The following is a 21,232-nucleotide window of genomic DNA, read 5'->3' as shown; positions in this document are numbered from 1 at the left end:
AATCAAACATATCAATTACATCAATACATTATTGGCAGTTCCCCAACCCAATTACAGAGAGTCTTAAACAATGTTTCTTACAGAAGCTTCTGGAAGGAAGTCTAGTTAACTGAATAATGCAACATCTATCCTGGAACACAAAACAATTCTGTCAGGATTTACAGCATTTGGCCAGGATTTACACATTAGCTTCTTATTAGTCTTATCCTGTCTCAGTGAAATAACTTTGAGAGAACTTCTCTCGTTAAGTTTGAGTCTGCTGAACATGGCACCAACTTGGGTCATTTCTGGCAGTGATACTTTATAAAGCAAAGGTTGTACCTGGGCAGCACGGTGGTGCAGCGGTAGAGTCGCTGCCTCTCAGTGCCAGAGACCCAGGTTCGATTCTGACTACGGGTGCTTCCTGTACGAAGTTTGTACGTTCTCCCTGTGACCGCATAGGTTTTTTTCCGGTTGGTCTGCTTTCCATCCACACTCCTAGGACAGGTAGGTTAATTGGCTTCTGGAAATTCCCACTAGGATGCAAAAGTAGGATATCATAGAACTAATGTGAATGGGTGATCGATGCTCAGAGTGGATTCATAACTTCATAAGTTCATAAGTTCTCGAAGCAGAATTAGGCCAGTCGACCCATCAAGTCCACTCCACCATTCAATCAAGGCTGATATGTCTTTCCCTCTCAACCCCATTCTCCTGCCTTCACCCCACAACCCGTGACACCCTCACTGGTCAAGTAAGGATTCCGTGGGCCGAAGTGCCTGTTCCCACTCTGTATCTCTAAAACTAAAACTAAAGGTTATCTTACAAGTGGCCTCCACACATTTCCCCTTTCAAAGTACGGACACGAGGAGATTTTATTTGTACACTGATATCGCCCAAGTGAAGCTCAACAAAACACTTCTGACTCAGTTACAATCAGTTAAATTCTCATTTGCTCCATTTTCTGATCAACCGTTGAAGATACCTTTTTAATGACTGAATCTCACCAAAGATAATCTGTCAAAGGTGCAAATATTTACATTAAGCCCAGCAATTATCTTAATGTTCATTGGTACACAGAACCCATGGCAGCCATTAATGATGTTCACTCATTGGGACAATCAGTTGTCAACTTTCAGTAGAACTCACAAAGTTCTTGACACCAGGTGGCGCCACCAGTAGTGGCTGCCTCGCTAACAATCTGTCTGTCCTTTCTTCTTTTTGTTATTTTTAGTATGTGTTAAATAGTATGTTTTTAGTTTTCCTTGGTTTGTTTTATGGGGGGCGGGGGGGAAACATCTTTTCAATCACTTACCTTGACAGAGATGCGTATCTCCGTCCGCACTGCGGCCTAACATTGTGGAGTTGGCGGCCTTTCCTGCAGATCGACCCGGCGCTCCAAGCCGCAGGAGTCTGCGGGACTTTAACATCGCGGAACTGGCGATCCCTTTGCCGGGGATCGAAGCTCCAACTGCTGGGCCTGTGGACTTAAACATCGTGAAGGCTGCAATCTATCTTAGCTGAAAGGCAACCTGCAATTACTGCTCAACTGGGTCATCAACCATAACACTATCAAGTTACTGCTAACATTGGATTTCAATTGGAAGAGATTCAGTGATATTTCTTCCACCAAGTGCAAAATCTGCTGGAATATAGAAACAGGGATGTAACACTGAGGTTTTTTTAAGGCACTGTTTAGACCACATTCGAAGTATTGTGTGCAGTTTTGGCCCCCATATCTGAGGAAGGATGTGCTGGCATTGGAAAGGGTCCAGAGGAGGTTTACGAGAATGCACTCAGGGATGATGGGGTTAGCGTATAATGAGCATTTGATGGCACTGGGTCTGTACTCGCTGGAGTTTAGAAAGATTAGGGGGGACCTCATTGAAACTTACCAAATAGTAAAAGGCCTGATTGAGTGGATGTGGAGAGGATGTTTCCACTAGTGGGTGTGTCTAGGACCAGAGGTCATAGCCTCAGAATTAAAGGACGTTCCTTTAGGAAGGGGATGAGGAGGAGTTTCTTCAGTCAGAGGGTGGTGAATCTGTGGAATTCTTTGCCACAATAGGCTGTTGAGACCAAGAAAATTGATATTTTTCAGGCGGAGATAGATTTGCTGCAGATTCGGTGGACTGAAGGGCCCGTTTCCACACAGTATCTACAAACTAAACTAAACTAACCTAAAAAAGTTCATCGGTTAAATGGCTGCTGTAAATTGTTATTTAGTTTAGTTTAGAGATACAGCGCAGAAACAGGTCCTTCGGCCCATCTAGTCCTCACTAACCAGCGATCAACGTACATTAACGCTACCCTACATAAACTAGGGACAATTTACACATACTGCAAGCCAATTAACCTACAAACTTGTACGTCTTTAGAGTGTGGGAGGAAACTGGAGGTCTCGGAGAAACATAGAAACATAGAAATTAGGTGCAGGAGTAGGCCATTCGGCCCTTCGAGCCTGCACCGCCATTCAATATGATCATGGCTGATCATCCAACTCAGTATCCTGTACCTGCCTTCTCTCCATACCCTCTGATCCCCTTAGCCAAAAGGGCCACATCTCTTAAATATAGCCAATGAACTGGCCTCGACTACCCTCTGCGGCAGAGAGTTCCAGAGATTCACCACTCTCTGTGTGTAAAAAGTTCACTGACAATAAACCCACATGGTCATGGGGAGAGCGTACAAACTCCGTACAGACAGCACCCATAGTCGGGATCGAACCCGGGTCACCGGCGCTGCAAGCGCTGTAAGGCAGCAACTCTACTGCTGCACCACCGTGGTCACTATTGCTTAGTAGAATCATCCAAAGGACATGTTGAATATGGTTAACTAAATAGGAATAAAAAACATTCATAGGGATTCCTGAGCCAAAAGTAATTTCAAACTTCAGGATGCAGCTACAGCTTCAGGTCTGATTGAGGTCAGCACCTTTGCTTGGTAATATTATTCTATTCTTTAGAATCCAAACCAATGAGCAATGAAACCGTCTTGGATCCTAATAACATCAAACTCACCCGTGTGCTACAAGTTGTTATTGGAGTGATTAGACCCTATTTGATCGGATCATCCAATGTTTCATTAAGCTTATCCTTTAAATCCTCTGGCACCTCATCAGAGTCATGTAGAGGAGATATTGCTTCTTCAAGTCTGATCACACACATCTTTTGAACCCTTACACTCACTCATCACCCAAGTGTGTTTCTGCATTAAAACCTATGTAGGCTTATTGTCAGTGGCTTATTGTCAGCGATTGTGTACGTTGTTACTCCAAGAATGAAGTTCTATTAATTGCATCAATTTTAATAACTTTTATAAATAAACAGAACTTTATAGGTGTAGGTCTATAATTGCCACTTGTACAGTGAAAAGTCCTATATTGTGCACTAGGGTGGCGCAGAGGCGCAGCGGTAGGGGTGCTGCCTTACAACGCCAGAGACTACGGTTGCTGTCTGTATGAGATTTGTAATTGTAAATTGTCCCCAGTGTATAGGATAATGATAATGTAAGGGGATTGCTAGTCGGCGCGGACCCGGTGGTGTTTCCGTGCTGTATCTCCAAACTAAACTAAACAAAGAAAGAATTTGAGGAAGGACATCCTTGTGATTGAGGCAGTGCATCGTAGGTTCACGAGATTGATCCCTGGGATGGCGGGACTGTCATATGAGGAAAGATTGATAAGACTAGGCTTGTGTTCACTGGAGTTTAGAAGGATGAGGGGAAGTCTTGTAGAAACATATAAAATTATAAAAGGACTGGACAAGCTAGATGCAGGAAAAATGTTCCCAATGTTGGGCGTGTCCAGAACCAGGGCCACAGTCTTAGAATAAATGGGAGGCCATTTGAGACTGAGGTGAGAAAAAACTTTTTCACCCAGAGAGTTGTGAATTTGTGGAATTCCCTGCCACAGAGGGCAGTGGAGGCCAAGTCACTGGATGGATTTAAGAGAGAGTTAGATAGAACTCTAGGGGCTAGTGGAATCAAGGGATATGGGGAGAAGGCAGGCCCGGGTTATTGATTGGGGACGATCAGCCATGATCACAATGAATAGCGGTGCTGGCTCGAAGGGCCGAATGGCCTACTCCTGCACCTATTTTCTATGTTTCTATGTCATATTAATTTGTATGTTCTCCCCGTGGCCTGCATGTGTTTTCTCTGGGTACTCCGGGTTCCTCTCACACTCCAAAGTTGTGCAGGTTTGTTGGTTAATTGGTTTTGGTAAAATTAGCCCTATTGTGTAGGATAGTGTTAGTATATGGGGTCATCGCTGAGCAGCACGGACTCAATGGGCTGAAGGGCCTGTTTCCTTGCTGTGTATCTTTAGAGTCTAAAGTCTAATTCAGGTAATACTATACATAAATTAAATCAAGCCAAACTCAAGTACAAAAGAAAGAGCATAGAGAAAGATACAGTGTTGGGAATATAGTTCCCAGCATTGTAGTGGGACAGTTGCAGAGAAAATGTCCAATGTCTACAATGAGGTAGGTTGGAGTATCCTAGCTTATGGAAAGGCTGTTCAGAAGGTTGATAACAGAGTGGAAGAAGCTGCTTGGCCCAATCAAGAATCTGTCAATCTCTGCCTTAAAAATCTCCACTGACTTGGCCTCCACAGCTGTCTGTGGCAATGAATTCGCCACCCTCTGACTAAATAAATTCCTCCTCATCTCTTCCCTAAATGTACGTCCTTTTATTCGGAGGCTAACAATTAAGGGTGGCACAGTGGCGCAGCGGTAGAGTTGCTGCCTCACACCACCAGAGACCCGGGTTCGATCCTGACTACGGGTGTTTGCCTGTACAGAGTTTGTACGTTCTCCCCGTGACATTCGTGGGTTTACTCTGAGATCTGCGGTTTCCTCCCACTCTCTAAAGACGTACAGGTTTGTAGGTTAATTGGCTTGGTATAACTCGAAACAAAAAGTCCCCAGTGTGTGCAGGATAGTGTTGGTGTGCGGGCATCGCTGGTCGGTGTGGACTCGGTGGGCTGAAGGGACAGCTTCCCTGCTGTATCTCTAAAACTAAACTAACTAAACTAAATTCCTCTGTCCAAATGATTAAGTCGGGACAGTTGGGCTATGATAACACAGACAAGGAACGGCAACGTGTTGCTAATTTTTGGCCTGCGGGATATGCCCAGCGAGTAAGGGTGTGTAGAGGGAAAGTAGAGATACTGAAGCAATATCATAGATAGAGAGCCCAAAGCTGAACTGAGCCGTTCTGATACAGATGGAATAAACAAGATACCTGGAGCAGGAGAATTCAATATTAAGTTTGGGAAGCTATGAATGATGAAGGGAAAATGCCTCTGGCAATGTGTCAAGTCAAGTGCAGTGGAGTGAAGCTTATTGTCATATATACAATTACGGTCAGGTACAGGTACAATGAAAAGTCTTGCTTGCAGTAGCATCACAGGCACCGAGACACAGATTAGAGACAAAAACATGAATTATATATAAATTACTAGATTCTACAAAGCGGCGAAAAAGAACATGGCAAGGCAAGACATGGGTACAAAACATGATGCAAAAACAAGTGCTTGGTCGTGCATGAGGTGATTGTTTTCTGTTGCTGAGGTAGGATTAGGGTTGTGTAGGATGCTGGTTTAAACCGAAGATAGACACAAAAAGCTGGATTAACTCAGCGGGACAGGCGGCATCTTTGGGGAGAAGGAATGCGACATTTCGGGTAGAGTTATTGCAGCTTTTTGTGTCTATATTAGGGCTGTTCAGGTTGGTTCAAGACTTCAGGCTTCTTTGTTTAATTTGGTTTACTTTAGAGAACCAGCGCGGAAACAGGCCTTTCGGCTCAGCAAGCCTGTGCCGTCCAGCGATCTCCGCAGACTGACACTATACTATGCATTGGGGACAATTTACATTTTCATACCAGGCCTACAAACCTGTACATCTTTGGAGTGTGGGAGGAAGCCGTAGAAAACCCACGCGGTCACAGGGAGAACGTGCAAACTCCGCACAGACAGCACCTGTAGTCAGGATCGAACCCGGGTCTGTGGCGCTGTAAGGCAGCAACTCTACCTCTGCGCTACTGAGAAAGGGCCACGGCCTAGATGTTGGGGACCATTGATGGCTGTCTATCTCTGGGAGGTGTTGGTGAAGACTGAACTCACCTCGTTTAGGGAACACATAGCGAGCAGTCCTGAGCTTATATCTACCTCAGGCCGCGGTTGGAGTGTCGATCCTAGGCAAGGAATCGGATCAGATGGTAAGCCGCGGTGGGGCTCAAAGTCAGTCCCGAGCTAGGCCTCAGGCTCCACAATGTTAGGCCGCCGAGCGACCGGAGATACGTTCCGGAGAAACAATCGCATCTCCGACAAGGTAAGAGATTGAGAAAAAATTTGGATTTAGATATCCCGAGAACATGGATTGTAAAAAGAACAGTAAAACGTGATAATAAAATAAACTAAATCAACAAAATGTATTTACTTAACTTTAGAGATACAGCGCTGAAACAGGCCCTTCGGCCCACCGAGTCCGCGCCGACCAGCGATCTCTGCATTCTAACACTAGCCTACACACTAGGGACAATTTACAGTTTTTACCGAAGCCATTAAACCTGCACGTCTTTGGAATGTGGTGCCGAGCAACCCACGCAGTCACAGAGTGAACGTATAAACTCCATACAGACCGCACCCATAGTCAGGATCGAACCCGGGTCTCTGGCGCTGTGGGGCAGCAACTCTACCCCAGTGCTGCCAATGCCGCCCCCTAGTGTCAGTGTTGGTGTCATCCAAATTGTTTTGCCATCTTGCAGCATGATAAACCAGGCATGATATTTAAGTGGCACAAAACCTGGCGATTCTGTGTACTGTCTCAGTGTTCTGCTGCTACACACTTGTACTGGGTCTGCTTATCTAGGATGCATCTAAATGCTTATGTATCGTCATGCTTCTACTGAACTCCACACAAAAATGAATTTCACTGCACCTTTTCTAAATGTGACAAATAAGGTACCAACTGTTGAACCAGCATTGAACATGAATCCCATCGAGCCGCCCACAGTGAACAGAAAAAGGGCACAGCATTTAGTTCAAGATGCATGGGGTTGGTTGCAAAGAATTTATTCCACACTCGGGACATTTCTCATTCTTTGTTGCAAAATGTCCGGAGGCTCAACCCTGCTCGTCATGGGCTGTTGTTGAGGGAGGTGGGCAGGGAGCAGGTGGACAGAGCTGATTGTCCCCTTGAGGTAGATGCATCAGAGTATGAAATAGTCGGCTGGCCTACAGGCGACTAACGGCCGACAGAGGCACGATGAAATGATGCTTGTCGCGTCTGTTTTAGTGTAGTTCAGAAATACGGTGCAGAAACTTGCCCTTCGGCCCATCGAGTCCGTGCCGACCGGCGATCACCACGCACACTTAAGGGCCTGTCCCACTGTACAAGCTAATTCAAGAACTCTCCCGAGTTTTAAAAAAATCAAACTCGTGGTAAGTACGTAGAATGTACATAGTGGCTACATCGGAGCTCGTGGATGTCTCGTAGCGGCTCGTAATGCTAACGGCAGGTACTTGGGTAACAAGGTAACTCATGAAGTTTTTTCAGCACTATGAAAAATGTCCACGAGACCCCAGAGTACCTACGAATGGTTATTACCGTAATTCTCCGACTTCGAATCAGGGGAAACTCAAGAGAATTCTTGAATCACCTCGTACAGTGGGACAGGCCCTTAACACTATCCTACACACGTTAGGAACAGTTTACACTCTTGCTGAAGCCAATGAACCTACAAACCTGTTGGTATTAGGAGTTTGGGAGGAAATCAGAGCCTCCTGGAGAAAACCAAACACATGCAGGTTTGTAGGTTAATTAGCTTCTGTAAATTGTCTCTTATTTGTAGGATAGTACTAGTGTACGGGTGGGTGATCATTGGTCAGCGCGGATTCGCTGGGCTGAACGGCCTGTTTCCTCGCTGTATTTCTGTGTCTCTAAAAATAAAGATACAGGGTGGCATGGTGGTGCAGTGGTAGAGTTGCTGCCTCACAGCACCGGAGACTCGGGGTTCGATCCTGACTACGGTTGCTGACTGCACGGAGTTTGCACGTTCTTCCTGTGACTGCATGGCTTTTCTCCGGGTGCTCCGGTTTTCTCCCACATTCCAAAGACGTGCAGGTTTTGTAGGTAAATTGGCCTCTGTAAATTGTCCCTCGTGTGTCGGACAGAACTAGCGTACCGGGTGATCATTGGTCGGCGCGGACTTGATGGGCCACCGGGCCTGTGTCCTCACTGTACCTCTGCATCTCTGCAAATTAAAACCAAAACAACGAATGCCTGAAAAGACCTTCCTGCCTCCATTTAGACCCCCTTCCCTTCTCTTGCCCCCAGATGGACAAGTTGCAGGATCCTTTGAATTTGCAGAAAATCTAGTTCTTGGAGAGAGATGAAAAGAACGAATCCTCTGCCATTGTTTTGATCCTTTATCATTGTCAAAACAAACCCACCGAGTAATGAAAAAGGCCTTTGAAAGGAGGCAGCTTAACTTAGACTGCCAACGATGCAGTGTGAGGGAGGTGATTCCAGACTGCTCTGTAATTAAGTCTCATAGATGACATTTTCACCCCTGCTTACTCAAGCATTTAAACAAAAAGCAACTGAAGGCTTGCGAGTTCGTCCACATCCATTTCATTAGCACCATAATCACCAGAGAAAGCAGCACAGCTGGTCCACCCATTCCTTGAAATAGTCCTTGCCTTGAGAAAATGTTAATTTAGCCAGGTTTAGAGATAAACAGGGTGGAAACAGGTCCTTCGGCCCACTGATCTCCTTGCCGACCAACGATCTCCTGTTCACACTAGTTCTATGTTAGCCCACTTTTGCGTCCTATGCACTAGGGGGCAATACACGGATGTTAATTAGCCTACAAACCCGCATGTTTTAGTTTTCGTCTGAGCTTAGTTTGGTTTATGTCTGAAGGTTGTTTTAGTTTAGTTTTAGTTTAGAGATACAGTGCGGAAACAGGCACTTCGCCCCGGCGAGTCCGTGCCGACTAGCAATTCCCGCACACTAACACTATCCTACACACACTTGGGGCAATTTACATTCATGCCAAGCCAATTAACCTGGAAACCGGAGCACTCGGAGAAAACCCATGCGGTCACAGGGAGAACGTACAAACTCCGTACAGACAGCACCCGTAGACAGGATCGAACCCGGATCTGTGGCGCTCTACTGCATCACCATGCCATTCTTTAAAGATAGATGTGAACACTATTGACTATGTTATTTAGTCCACACACAAGATTAGAAGTTGTTCAACCTGAGCTGAACACACTTACCAGCATCGGCGTACAATCGTGTCTGTCTTCTCACTTCTTGTGCTTCTTGTGTGTGGTGGTGGAAAGATTGGTGGAAACAGGGCCACGACGTGAACGCTCTTTCCCTGTGACCCCACTACTGACTATGACACTATGGAATGGAATGATACTGAAAATGTATGATGAGTTTTAGCATTGTTTTTATTTTCTTTGGTTTTTTTGTTGTGTAGAAAATCTTTGTTTGAAATTATTAGAAAAATGGCTATTGATTGTTACTGTACCTGCCTCTCTCCACTTGTTCCATGTATCCACCACCTGTGTGAAAAACAAAATCAACAGATCAGGCAGCGTCTGTGGAGAGAGATGAGTAGGAAGGTGTAAACTGAAGATAGACACAAAAAGCTGGAGTAACTCAGTGATACAGGTAGCATCTCTGGAGAGAAGGAATGGGTGATGTTTTGGGTTGACACAAAAGTCATCCATTCCTTCTCTCCAGAGATGCTGCTTATTCCGGCTTTTTGTATCTATCTGTGGAGATTTACCACTATGGGCGGTCACGGTGGCGCAGCGGTAGAGTTGCTGCTTTACAGCGAATGCTACCACAACCAGAGAGCTGCCCTGAACTACTATCTACCTCATTGGTGACCCTCGGACTATCCTTGATTAGACTTTGCTGGCTTTACCTTGCAGTAAACATCATTCCCTTATCATGTATCTACACACTGTAAATAGCTCGATTGTAATCATGTATTGTCTTTCCGCAGACTGGATAGCACGCAATAAAAGTTTTTCACTCTACCACGGTACACGTGACAATAAACTGAACTGTGAAACTGTGAAACTATTTTTCAATTTTGAGGCTGAAGAATTCTCACTCCATTACCAAGTGAGCTAGATGGAATCAAAAATAATCGTAAGACATGATACTGATGTGCATGAATAATACATTGCCTTTGAAACCCAGATTCTGTGTGATGGAGTGTAGCACTTGTGTAAGAGTGGATAGGGGAACGCAATGTACTGTTCAAAGACCCATTGCTTTAAGGTCAATATCTGATATAGATTGCAGTGGGATCTGTATTTTTTTGTTCTTGGATAGAATACAAGGAATAAAACCTGTTAGGCAGATAGTTGTGAGTTGAATTGAATTGAATTGAATTAAACTGAATTGAAAGACACAGCAGGTGAAACAGGCCCTTTGGCCCTCTGAGTCCTCGCCAATCATCAATTACCCGTTCACACTGGTTCTATGTTATCTTACTTTCCCATCCTTACATACCAAGAGCAGTTTGTAACGGCCAATTAGCCAGCAAACCCCAGGGTGGGAGATTGCAACCTTCACGTGGTCCGCCCTGTTTCAACGAATGCAATCAACCCGACGTGCACAATCAAATAAGATCAAACAGAACCAAGGTAAACAAAAATGCTGAAGAAACTCAGCGGGTGCAGCAACATCTATGGAGTGAAGGAAAAACGTTTTGGGCCAAAACCCTTCTTCAGACTGATGGGGGATGGGGGGGAGGAGGAGGAGGAGGAGGAGCCTGAAGGCTGAGGGAGAGCCTGAAGGGGAGGAGACAGCAAGGGTTAACAGAATTGTGAGAATTCAATGTTCATGCCACCAGGATGCAGACTCCCCAAGCGGAATACGAGGTGCTATTTTGTGTACCTTCACTATTTTATGTACCTTCGATTTTGTGTACAATATTTTGTGTACCTTCAATTTTCCAGCATCAGCAGTTCCTTCTTAATCAAATAGAACAAGTTGTCTTACAACTTTAGGCTGTGCACGCCATACGCAAGAAGACGAGGAAGCCTGCAAACCCTCACGCTTTTGGGATGTGGGAGGAAACGGGAGCACCCGGAAGAAGCCCATGAGGTCACAGGGAGAACCTACAAACGCCGTACAGACAGCGCCCATAGTCAGAACCCGGGTCTCTGGCACTGTGAGGCAGCAACTCAACCTGTTTTCATTTTTTTCTTTCAAAACTCTTCCACTACCTTCGCTCCAGCTCACTCTTGACTTTGTTCCAAATCCCAGCTCATCAATAAATTTATTGCTATGTGTTAAATATTGTCTCTCTTCTAAGTTATTTGATCTTGGTGTTGACATGCTGGAAACACAATCATTTGACCTGACAAGCAAGGTGATGCTTTTGTAAGAGCTATCTCCCAAATAATCTCAACTAACAAGACCAACATTTTCACTGTTGTCCTGTTGAGTTTCACTGTTTCGGTTTAGTTTAGAGATACAGCACGGAAACAGGCCCTTTGGCCTCACCAAGTCCGACCGACAAGCGATCCCCACATATTGAATAGAAACCCGAGGGGCAACATTTTGAACACAAAGGGTGGTGGGTGTGTGGAATGGGCTGCTGGAGGAGGTAGATGAGTCATGTACTATCACAACGTTTAAGAGACATTGAGGCAGGTACATGGATAGGATAGGATAGGTTTAGAGGGATATGCGCCATGGGGCGTGTTGGTCGGCGTGGGCAAGTTGGACCGAAAGGCCTGTTTTCACGCTGTATGACTCTATGATTGTGAGCAATATTCTAAGTATTTTCTTGTTATAAACTTTTTCCAAGTTCCAGGCGGCATTAGATTAGATGCCATGTTAAAGATTACTGCAAAAAATGAAATCAAAAGCTCAAGAGACATATTGCCATGGATAGATTAACAGGAAGCCGAGAGAAGGCGTAAATGTATCTTTTTATGGTTGCTAAAATATAATAAACGGCATAGCATAAATATCAACGCTAAGGCCATAACGTCAATATTTAGATAAATGGCTTTGATGAAAGCATAAAAGGGGTGTTTGTTAAATTTGTTAATGATTAGACTTTAGATTTTAGACTTTAGAGATACACTGTAGAAACAGGCCCTTCAATCCACCGAGTCCGAGCTAACCAGCGATCACCCTGTACACCTGTTCCAACCTACACAACAGCGACAATTCACAGAAGCCGATTAACCTATAAACCTGCACGTCTTTGGAGTGTGGGAGGAAACCGCAGCACCCGGAGAAAACCCACGCAGTCACAGGGAGAACGTGCAAACTCCGCACAGACAGCACCCTGATGCAACAACAGGATGACAAATAGGTTGTAAAGAAGACTTAAGGAGGTTCAAAGGGATGGAAATAGGTGAATGAATGGAGAGATACTGCATGGAAGCGAGATCACGTTAGCCCATTGAGTGCTCACTCACCATCAACCACTCATTTACACTAATCTCATGTCAATTCAAAATTAATCAAAGACCACATTAATCAAATGGCGGCACAGTGGTGCAGCGGTAGAGTTGCTGTCTTACAGTGCCAGAGACCCGGCTTTGATCCTGAATACCATGCTGTCTGTATAGAGTTGTAACATTTAGATTAGTTTAGCAAAGAGATACAGCATGGAAACAGGCCCTTTGGCCCACCGAGTCATGGAGTGATATAACATGGAAATAGGCCCTTTGGCCCAACTTGCGCACACCAGCCAACATGTCCCAGCTACACTAGCCCCACCTGCCCGCATTTGGTCCGTATCCCTCCAAATCTGTCTGGTCCACATACTGTACCTGTCTATCTGTTTCTTAAACATTGCGATTGTCCCAGCCTCAACTGCCTCCTCCAGCAGCCCATTCCACACACCCACCACCCTTTGTGTGAAAAAGTTACCCCTCAGATTATTATTAAATCTTTTTTCCCCTTCACGTTAAACCTATGTTCTTTGGTTCTCAATTCACCTACTCTGCGCAAGAGACTGCTACCCAAGTGTACATCTACCCAATCTATTCCCCTCACTATTTTATACACAATAGAGTCCCTGCCGACCATACACTAGTTCTATGTTATCCCAGTGGCGATGACGGACGTGAGGAGTGGGCCGATGGGGCATCGCCTCCAGAGCCTTCAAGGTCGCCCGCAAGAGGCGCCTCCAGGACACAAAGGAGGTTGGGAGAGGAGAGTGACGTCGGTTGGCCGGCCCAGCCAGTCGCGGCCTACCTGGGCTTACCTAGATCAGGGGCACTACAGTAATTCCAGCATTGGACTTTGGTAAATGGAGTTTTTTCCTTTGTAAATTGCGTCAAAATATGTCGATGGGAGCAAGAATTTGCACTTTGCGGTGCGCAGGGGACAATAAAGAACCATTGAACCATTGAAGTGAGGCGATTTATTCTTCACTCACAGAGCTTCAAAGCTGACTTGTTTAAAGGGCAGTAAGTTAGAGCCTTTGATTATCTTTAAGACGGACGTAGATAGATTCTTCATCGGCAAGGGAATGAAATGTTATGAGGCATAGCTAAAATGGGAAAAAAAAGCTGAATTCTCAGCTTGACAGGTCATATCCCCGGGAAGCGAAAGAGAGTCAACATTTCATCTTGAAGGAGCGAAACATCAGAGAGATGGTGTCTGCTGCGGACCTGTTGAGCTGGGAAGCAAAGTGCAGAGGAACCAGGCTGGCTGGGAGGATGGTGCTAATGAGTCTGACCTCGGTGTCTTTCTTATCCAGCTGAGTGTTGGGGCCAGGGAGATGGCATCGTCTGTGGACCTGTTGCGGTGGTAGGCGAACTGCAGTGGATCAAGGTTGCTTGTTCAGCTGGATTTAATGTGATTTACAACCAGCCTCACAAAGCACTTCATAATGGTGGATGTCAAGGCCACTGGATGGGCATTGTTAATGAATGAATGAATGCATGAATGAATGAATGAATAATAATAATAATAATAATTTTATTTATAGAGCACTTTAAAAACAAACATAGCTGCAACAAAGTGCTGTACATCACTAATGATTGACAAAAAAGTTAATACACACCAAAAAATAACAATCAAAAGAAATAGTAGGAAAAGACATGTAAAATAAAGAAACATCAAAAACACCACAAACAGAAGCAAAGCCTCAGGCATGGTCAAAAGCCAGGGAGTACAAATGCGTTTTAACACTGGATTTGAAGATGGACAGTGAGGGGGCCTGTCTGATGTGCAACGGCAGGGTGTTCCAGAGTGCCGGAGCAGCAACAGAGAAGGCTCTATCCCCTCTGAGCCTCTGACTAGACCTCGGTACCTCCAGGAGCAGCTGACCAGCTGACCTGAGGGACCGGGCAGGAGCGTATGGGTGGAGCAGCTCAGAGAGGTAAGGCGGGGCGAGCCCATTCAGAGATTTAAAAACAAATAACAGTATCTTAAAATGAATGAATACATTAACCAGCCAACCAATCAATCAGTCAATTGATCAGCCGATCGATCGACCAATCAATCGATCAACTGATCAATCGAACAATTGATCAATCAAACTTCATGATGCTTCCCCACAATTAAAATGTGGGTTACGGAAATGTCTGAGACCTTGCATTTGGAAAAATAAGACTTGTCTTATTTGTTAGAATATGGTCTCCATTTATTGAATATTTGAAAAGGTAAATTGGTTTAACACATAATCAGGGTTTGAAACCTGAGTTTGGGACTAAATGAATAGCTACACTCAACATTTCCCAGATCTATCTCCATAATTTTGTCGATGGTAATTTCTCTCTGCGTCTCCCTTTTCTTTTATTTTCTTCTTCTTCTCTCTCTATTACTTTCTCTCATCTCGTTCTCCCTTTATCTTTACTCTTAAAAAAAAAACTGAAGCTATGTAAGAAATCTGTAATTAAATTGTCGCTTATTATTATTTGTACATATGCTTCTAATAAAAATATATTTTAAAAAAAAACTTCATGATGGTGGATGTCAAGGCCACTGGGTGGCCATCATTGCCAGCATGAGGTCTTGCTTTTCCTTGGCATCAGGATGATAGTGGTCTTCATGAAGCAGGTAGGGACCTCAGAATGGTGCAGTGAGAGATAAAAGATATCTGTAAGTACTTCTGCCAGCATATCCGGGATTAAAGAAACAGTCAGGAACTCCATCCAGGCCAGTTGTTTTCTGCAGATTCACTCTCAGGAAGACCAATACAGTAGCTGTTGGTCCAGACATGGCCGAGACTGGCACAGTGAGCGGCGTTTCACCACCAACCTACTGCTTAAAGCTAGCATAAAATGCATTGGGTTCATCGGGAAAGGACCTCTTGTTGCCAGTGATACTTCCCACCTTTGCATTGTAGCCCATTATAGCCTACAAGCCTTGCCACACTCTACAGGTATCTGTGTCTGTAGACTTCAGATATACAGAGTGAGAACAGGCCCTTTGGCCCACCGAGCCCACGCCGTCCAGCAATCATCCCATACACTGGCACCTTCCTACACTCTGGGGACAATTGATAACTTACAGACCTGTATGCCTTTGGAATGTGGGAGAAAATTAGGTGGGCGAGTTGCGGGGTTGAAAATGACCTGGAGCGGGGCCTTACATCATCGCCCAGTGCGGCTTTAACGGCTGCGGGACTTGCTAGCGCCCGCCGGGGGCCTCCAACATCAAGACCCGGAGCTCGGCCTTGCATCGCCCGGCGCGGCTTTAATGGCCGCGGGACTTACTTACCATCGCCCGCCAGGGGCTTTGACTGACATCGGGAGGAGAATGGGGAATGTGCAGGGGAGAGATAAGACTTTGCCTTCCATCACAGTGAGGAGGAGATTCAGTGTGATGGATGTTTGTGTAAATTGTGTTGTGTCTTGGTTCTTCTACTTGTGTGTATGACTGCAGAAACCAAATTTCGTTTGAACCTCAATGAGGTTCAAATGACAACAAATAAATTGTATCATTGATTCATTGTAACGGGAGCACCCTGAGAAAACCCACGCGGTCACAGGGAAAATGAACAAACTGCGTACAGTCAGCACTCGTACTCAGGATCGAACCTGGTTCTCTGGCCATGCAAGGCAGCAACACGACCACTGTGCCACCGTGCCGCCCGTCATCATTGTCTCGGGACCCGCAATTGTGGCTTTAATTTAAGACCACCAATTTCAAAGAAGAGCATTTTCTCGTTGAGTTTTTAAGTAACTTTTCCACAGCATTAATCTTGCAAAAATATCACAAGGAATATGAGAAGAGGCATTGGAATATAATATGGATGAGACTGTGATGAAAAAGTCTGATAACGAAAGCTTCAAAATAACATCATGTTCTCAACCCTGGTCCATATATCATTCATTTAATGGGAAATGTATGCCTGCACCTAATTTTATCATGTGTTGTTAATTTAGCTAATAATTTTACATCATTAAAATTTCAATTTAAAATGGCCGATTACTATAGTGCATTAACTAAGCACGAGAGCCTAATTAATAAGCTTTAAAATGCATGTTAAACATGACTAAAATCTGCATTAAAAAAATTAAAATTAGCATTCATAGAACACAGAATATCGCACAGTACAGGAACGGGCCCTTCGGCCCATCTTGTCTGTGCCATACATGATACTGTGATTACATCTGCCTGCACATGATCCATATCCATCCATTCCCCGCATATCTATTGATTTTTTTTCCGTTGAAAAGATAATGTATACATTCAATTGCTTAAATCCAAATGCGGCTGAATGCTACCTCAAACTTCTTAGTAAATCAGAAAGTGCAAATGCAAGCGGTAAAGATACATAAAGAACAAGTGACCGTTTCAAAGCTTCAAGTTTGGAATTAATGACGCAAAATATCTGTGGTTAAAAATTCATCAATCATAGATCAGTCATAGATAGATGACGTCAATCATAGATGAAACTTTGAAATTTAGCTGGCAAGAACTTTGAGTTGTTTAATGTTAAGCAACAATAGAACAGCGTTTGTTAAAACTATTTCCCTGACGTGCCCACAACAAATCAGAAGAATAAAATATTGGATCGCCTGTCATGTCCTCAATATTATTTATTCTCCCCCCCAAGAGGGTTATAGACTTGGCCCGAGCTTTATCCACTAAGGCATTATTATTATTCATATTCATATTCTGTTAAATCAATTGCAATCACACATCCATACCATTTCACAATATCCCCCAGTGTGTTAGCCAGAGATACAAGCTGCAGTTCAGTACATGATGCATCCACTTTATCAGTGCGAAGATGTTATGATAATTTCGGCGGCGCAGTGGTAGAGTTGCTGCCTTACAGCACCAGAGACTGGTGCTGTATCCTGACCTTTGATCCTGACTACTACATGTGCTGTCTGTATGGAGTTTGTACGTTCTCCCCATGACCTGTGTGGGTTTTCCCCGGGATCTCCGGTTTCCTCCCACACTCCAAAGACATACAGGATTGTAGGTTAATTGGCTTTGGTAAAATTGTAAATTGTCCCTAGTGTGTAGGACAGCGTTAGTGTACGAGGATTGCTGGGCAGCACAGACTCACTGGGCCGAAGGGCCTGTTTCCGCCTGTATCTCTAAGCTAAACTAAACTACACTTTCATTGCTGGTATCTAACAGTCTAGCTTGCCGCTGCAAAGCAAGATCCAGCGGGCCGCGGACTGCGGGGGGGGGAAGCTGGGAAGACGCCGAGCTCGGGCCCTTAGACCGGAGAGCCGAGTAGGAGCGAGCCGCTGGTGACGACGAATGCAAGGAGTGGGGCCGGTGGGAGAGGTACCAGGGTATTGCCTCCAGTGCCTCCAAGATCGACTGCAGGAGGCGCCCCTCCCCGGGACACAGAGGCAGTCGGGCGGGCGAGGAGAAGAGAGAGACGTGGGTTGGCAGGCAGAGTCAGTTGAGGGCGACGGAGGAGGCCCTACAGCAGCTTGGGGCTCGCCTGGATGGGGAGCTGCTCCAATACATCCAGCACACGGACTGGTCTGTGGATCTTTTGTAAATGGGCACTCGTGCTGCGAAGAATATCGCTGTGTAGTGCACACATGACAGTAAAGCACCATTGGACCATTGACAGAGCTATGATATATCTCCTGGACACTTAGTTTAGTTTAGTTTAGTTTAGAGATACAGTGTGGAAACAGGCCCATTGGCCTACCCTGTCCATGCTGACCAGCGATCCCTGCAATTGTCTCTACACACACTAGGAACAATTTACAAATTTTACCAAGCCAATTAACCTCCAAATCTGTGCATCTTTGGTGTGTGGGAGGAAACCGGAGCTCCTGGAGAAGACCCACGCAGTTCACGGGAAGAACGTACAAACTCTGTACAGCCGGCATCCATAGCGGGGATTGAACCTGGGTCTCTGGCGATGTAAGATGGCAACTCTACCGCTAGGCTACTGTTGGGTAAGATTGTATGGAGGACATTATACTTCCCATAGTTTTGTTGGTCCAACCTGTCCAAAGAAGCCTTTCTAGCTGGGTAAATGCTGGCTGTTAAGATGAACATTAGAAGAGTCATTTTGCTACTGATGTCCCTACCATTTGAAATGTTGTTATGTTGTAATGGTTCAATTTGATCTAATGAGTTTACGTTTCTTTGGCCATTCACTGAATTTAGTTACGGGCTTCCCATTCGCTCAGTGAGCTCACCTTAGTTTATTAATGTCATGAGCACTGGGAGGTACAGTGAGCAGCTTTGTTGTTTCCTGCTATCCAGTCAGTGGAAAGACTGTACATGATTACAATGGAGCTGTCCACAGTGTACAGATAGTGGAGGGCATTGCACCGAGGTGTTCCCTGCAACCTGTTTCTCTCGCGGTTCACAGACTCGCCAGCCGCCTGACACGTTTGCGGGCTGGAAGAGTCTGTGTACCACGTGTACCTGGAGTGCGTGTGGCTGCAGCCACTGTTTGAATATCTAAAGGGGACGCTCCTCACCTTCTGGCTGCATTTTTCACCCACCATCCTCATCTTTGGACACCCTGTGGGTGTAGGGGAGGAGGTAGGGCTGAAGATGTCCTGGTTGGGTTGCTCCTGGGCCTGGCCAAGCTGGCCATCCGCGAGTCACGGCGCCAGGCGGTGGAGGGCTCTACCCGAGCCAGCTGCCTGCCCCTTTTCCGGGGATACGTCCGTGCCCGGGTGCGGTTAGAAAGGGAACACGCCCTGTCTGTGGGCACCCTGAGGGAGTTCCGGGACCGCTGGGCTCCGCAGGGTGTTGAATGTATCCTCAATAAGTTTTGTAACAAAATTGTATAGTCATTTATTATGGATACTTGTTTGTATTGAATTATGGTGGTGGGTTCTGGCTTGTTTTATTGTAGTGTAAATATTATTTTTTAATAATTGAATACATCTTTTGATTAAAAAAACCCACAGTGTACAGATACACGATACAGGGAGATAACATTTAGTGCAAGATAAAGTCCATTGATGTCCAGTTAAAGATAGTCCAAGGGTCTTTTAAAAAAATTTCAGACAGGAATGTGGATGTGCAGGGAATGGTGAAATATAGGTTATGTGTAGGTAGATTAGTGATGGTCATGGCAACATGCTCAGCACAGACATTATAGGCCAAAGGGCCTGGAAGTCCAGGACAAGGGGTCACAGCTTAAGGATAGAGGGGAAATCTTTTAGGACCGAGATGAGAAAAACATTTTTTACACAGAGAGTGGTGAATCTCTGGAACTCTCTGCCTCAGAAGGTAGTTGAGGCCACAGTTCATTGGCTATATTTAAGAGGGAGTTAGATGTGGCCCTTGGGGCTAAAGGGATCAGGGGGTATGGAGAGAAGGCAGGTACAGGATACTGAGTTGGATGATCAGCCATGATCATATTGAATGGCAGTGCAGGCTCGAAGGGCCGAATGGCCTACTCCTGCACCTAATTTCTATGTTTCTATGTTTCTATATTTCTTGTGCTGTACCATTTATGTTCTATGATCTTTCATTCGAATCCTGCCGCTACGTCTAATGTTCTTACATGTTTATGTTTATTTCTGACCTTCTTATGGCAATGTTGCAGTCCATTGTGTGTTTTCTTAATGTTGACATTTCACGCTCCATTGATTTCCTTCATGTATTTCCTTTAGCATAATTGCGTTTATCGCTACTTCCACCATATTATTTATCCATAATAATTGGATCAACTGACTGCTCCAAGATTCAAGCTTCCTAGTTATTGCAAATAGAATTTGCATTTATAATCTTGGGTAAAGATAAAAGCCATCTCATTTTGCTTGGTACATAACACAAGAGGCAGGGACTTCTGTCGGTTTTCTAAATGTATTCAGGGAGGCACGGTGGCGCAGCAGTTGAGTTGTTGTCTTACAGCGCCAGATACCCGGGTTCGATCCTGACTACGGGTGCTGCCTGTATGGAGTTTGTACGTTATCCCTGGGACTGTGTGGGTTTTCCCCGGGTGCCCCGGTTTCCTCTCACATTTCACCGACAGACAGGATCGGAGGTTAATTGGCTACTGTTAATTGTAAGTTGTCCCTCGTGTGGAGGATAGTACGGGGTGATCACTGGTCAGTGCGGACTCGATGGGCCGAAGGGCCTGTTTCCACCCTGAATCTCCAAAAGTCTAAACGTACACAAAATTCATCTCAAAGATTCAATAGTTTAATGGTGCTTTGATTTCACATGTGGGAAGCGCAAACTCACAATGAAATTATTTTCTTACAAACAGTCCGATAGAGTATTGCCATCCCCGATTAGCAAATGTACAAAATTAGTCCACTGATCCCACATGTAAGAGACGCCATGTTTTGTCGCCCTTCTTCAGACTGAAATTCAAGAAGGACCTCGACCCAAAACGTCACCCATTCCTTCTCTCCAGAGATGCTGCCTGTCCTGCTGCGTTACTCCAGCATTTTGTGTCTATCTGAAGGAACTGCAGATGCTGGTTTATACTGAAGATAGGCAGAAAATGCTGGAGTAACTCAGCGGGTCAGGCGGCATCTCTGGAGAAAAAGGAAGGGCGATATTTTGCGTCAGAACCCTTCTTCAGACTGAACAGTCTTTCATGATGGGAAGTCATGTTATGTACAAAACATTGGTGTGGGCACACAAAAAAGCTGGAGAAACTCAGCGGGTGCAGCAGCATCTATGGAGCGAAGGAAATAGGCAACGTTTCGGGCCAAAACCCTTCTTCAGACGAAGAAGGGTTTTGGCCCGAAACGTTGCCTACTTCCTTTGCTCCATAGATGCTGCTCACCGGCTGAGTTTCTCCAGCTTTTTTGTGTACCTTCGATTTTCCAGCA

Source organism: Leucoraja erinacea, chromosome 24 (genome assembly GCF_028641065.1).
Source record: "Leucoraja erinacea ecotype New England chromosome 24, Leri_hhj_1, whole genome shotgun sequence".
Classification (NCBI taxonomy): domain Eukaryota; kingdom Metazoa; phylum Chordata; class Chondrichthyes; order Rajiformes; family Rajidae; genus Leucoraja; species Leucoraja erinaceus.
The sequence above is the reverse complement of the archived record's forward strand: the minus strand, read 5'-3'. Positions refer to the sequence as shown.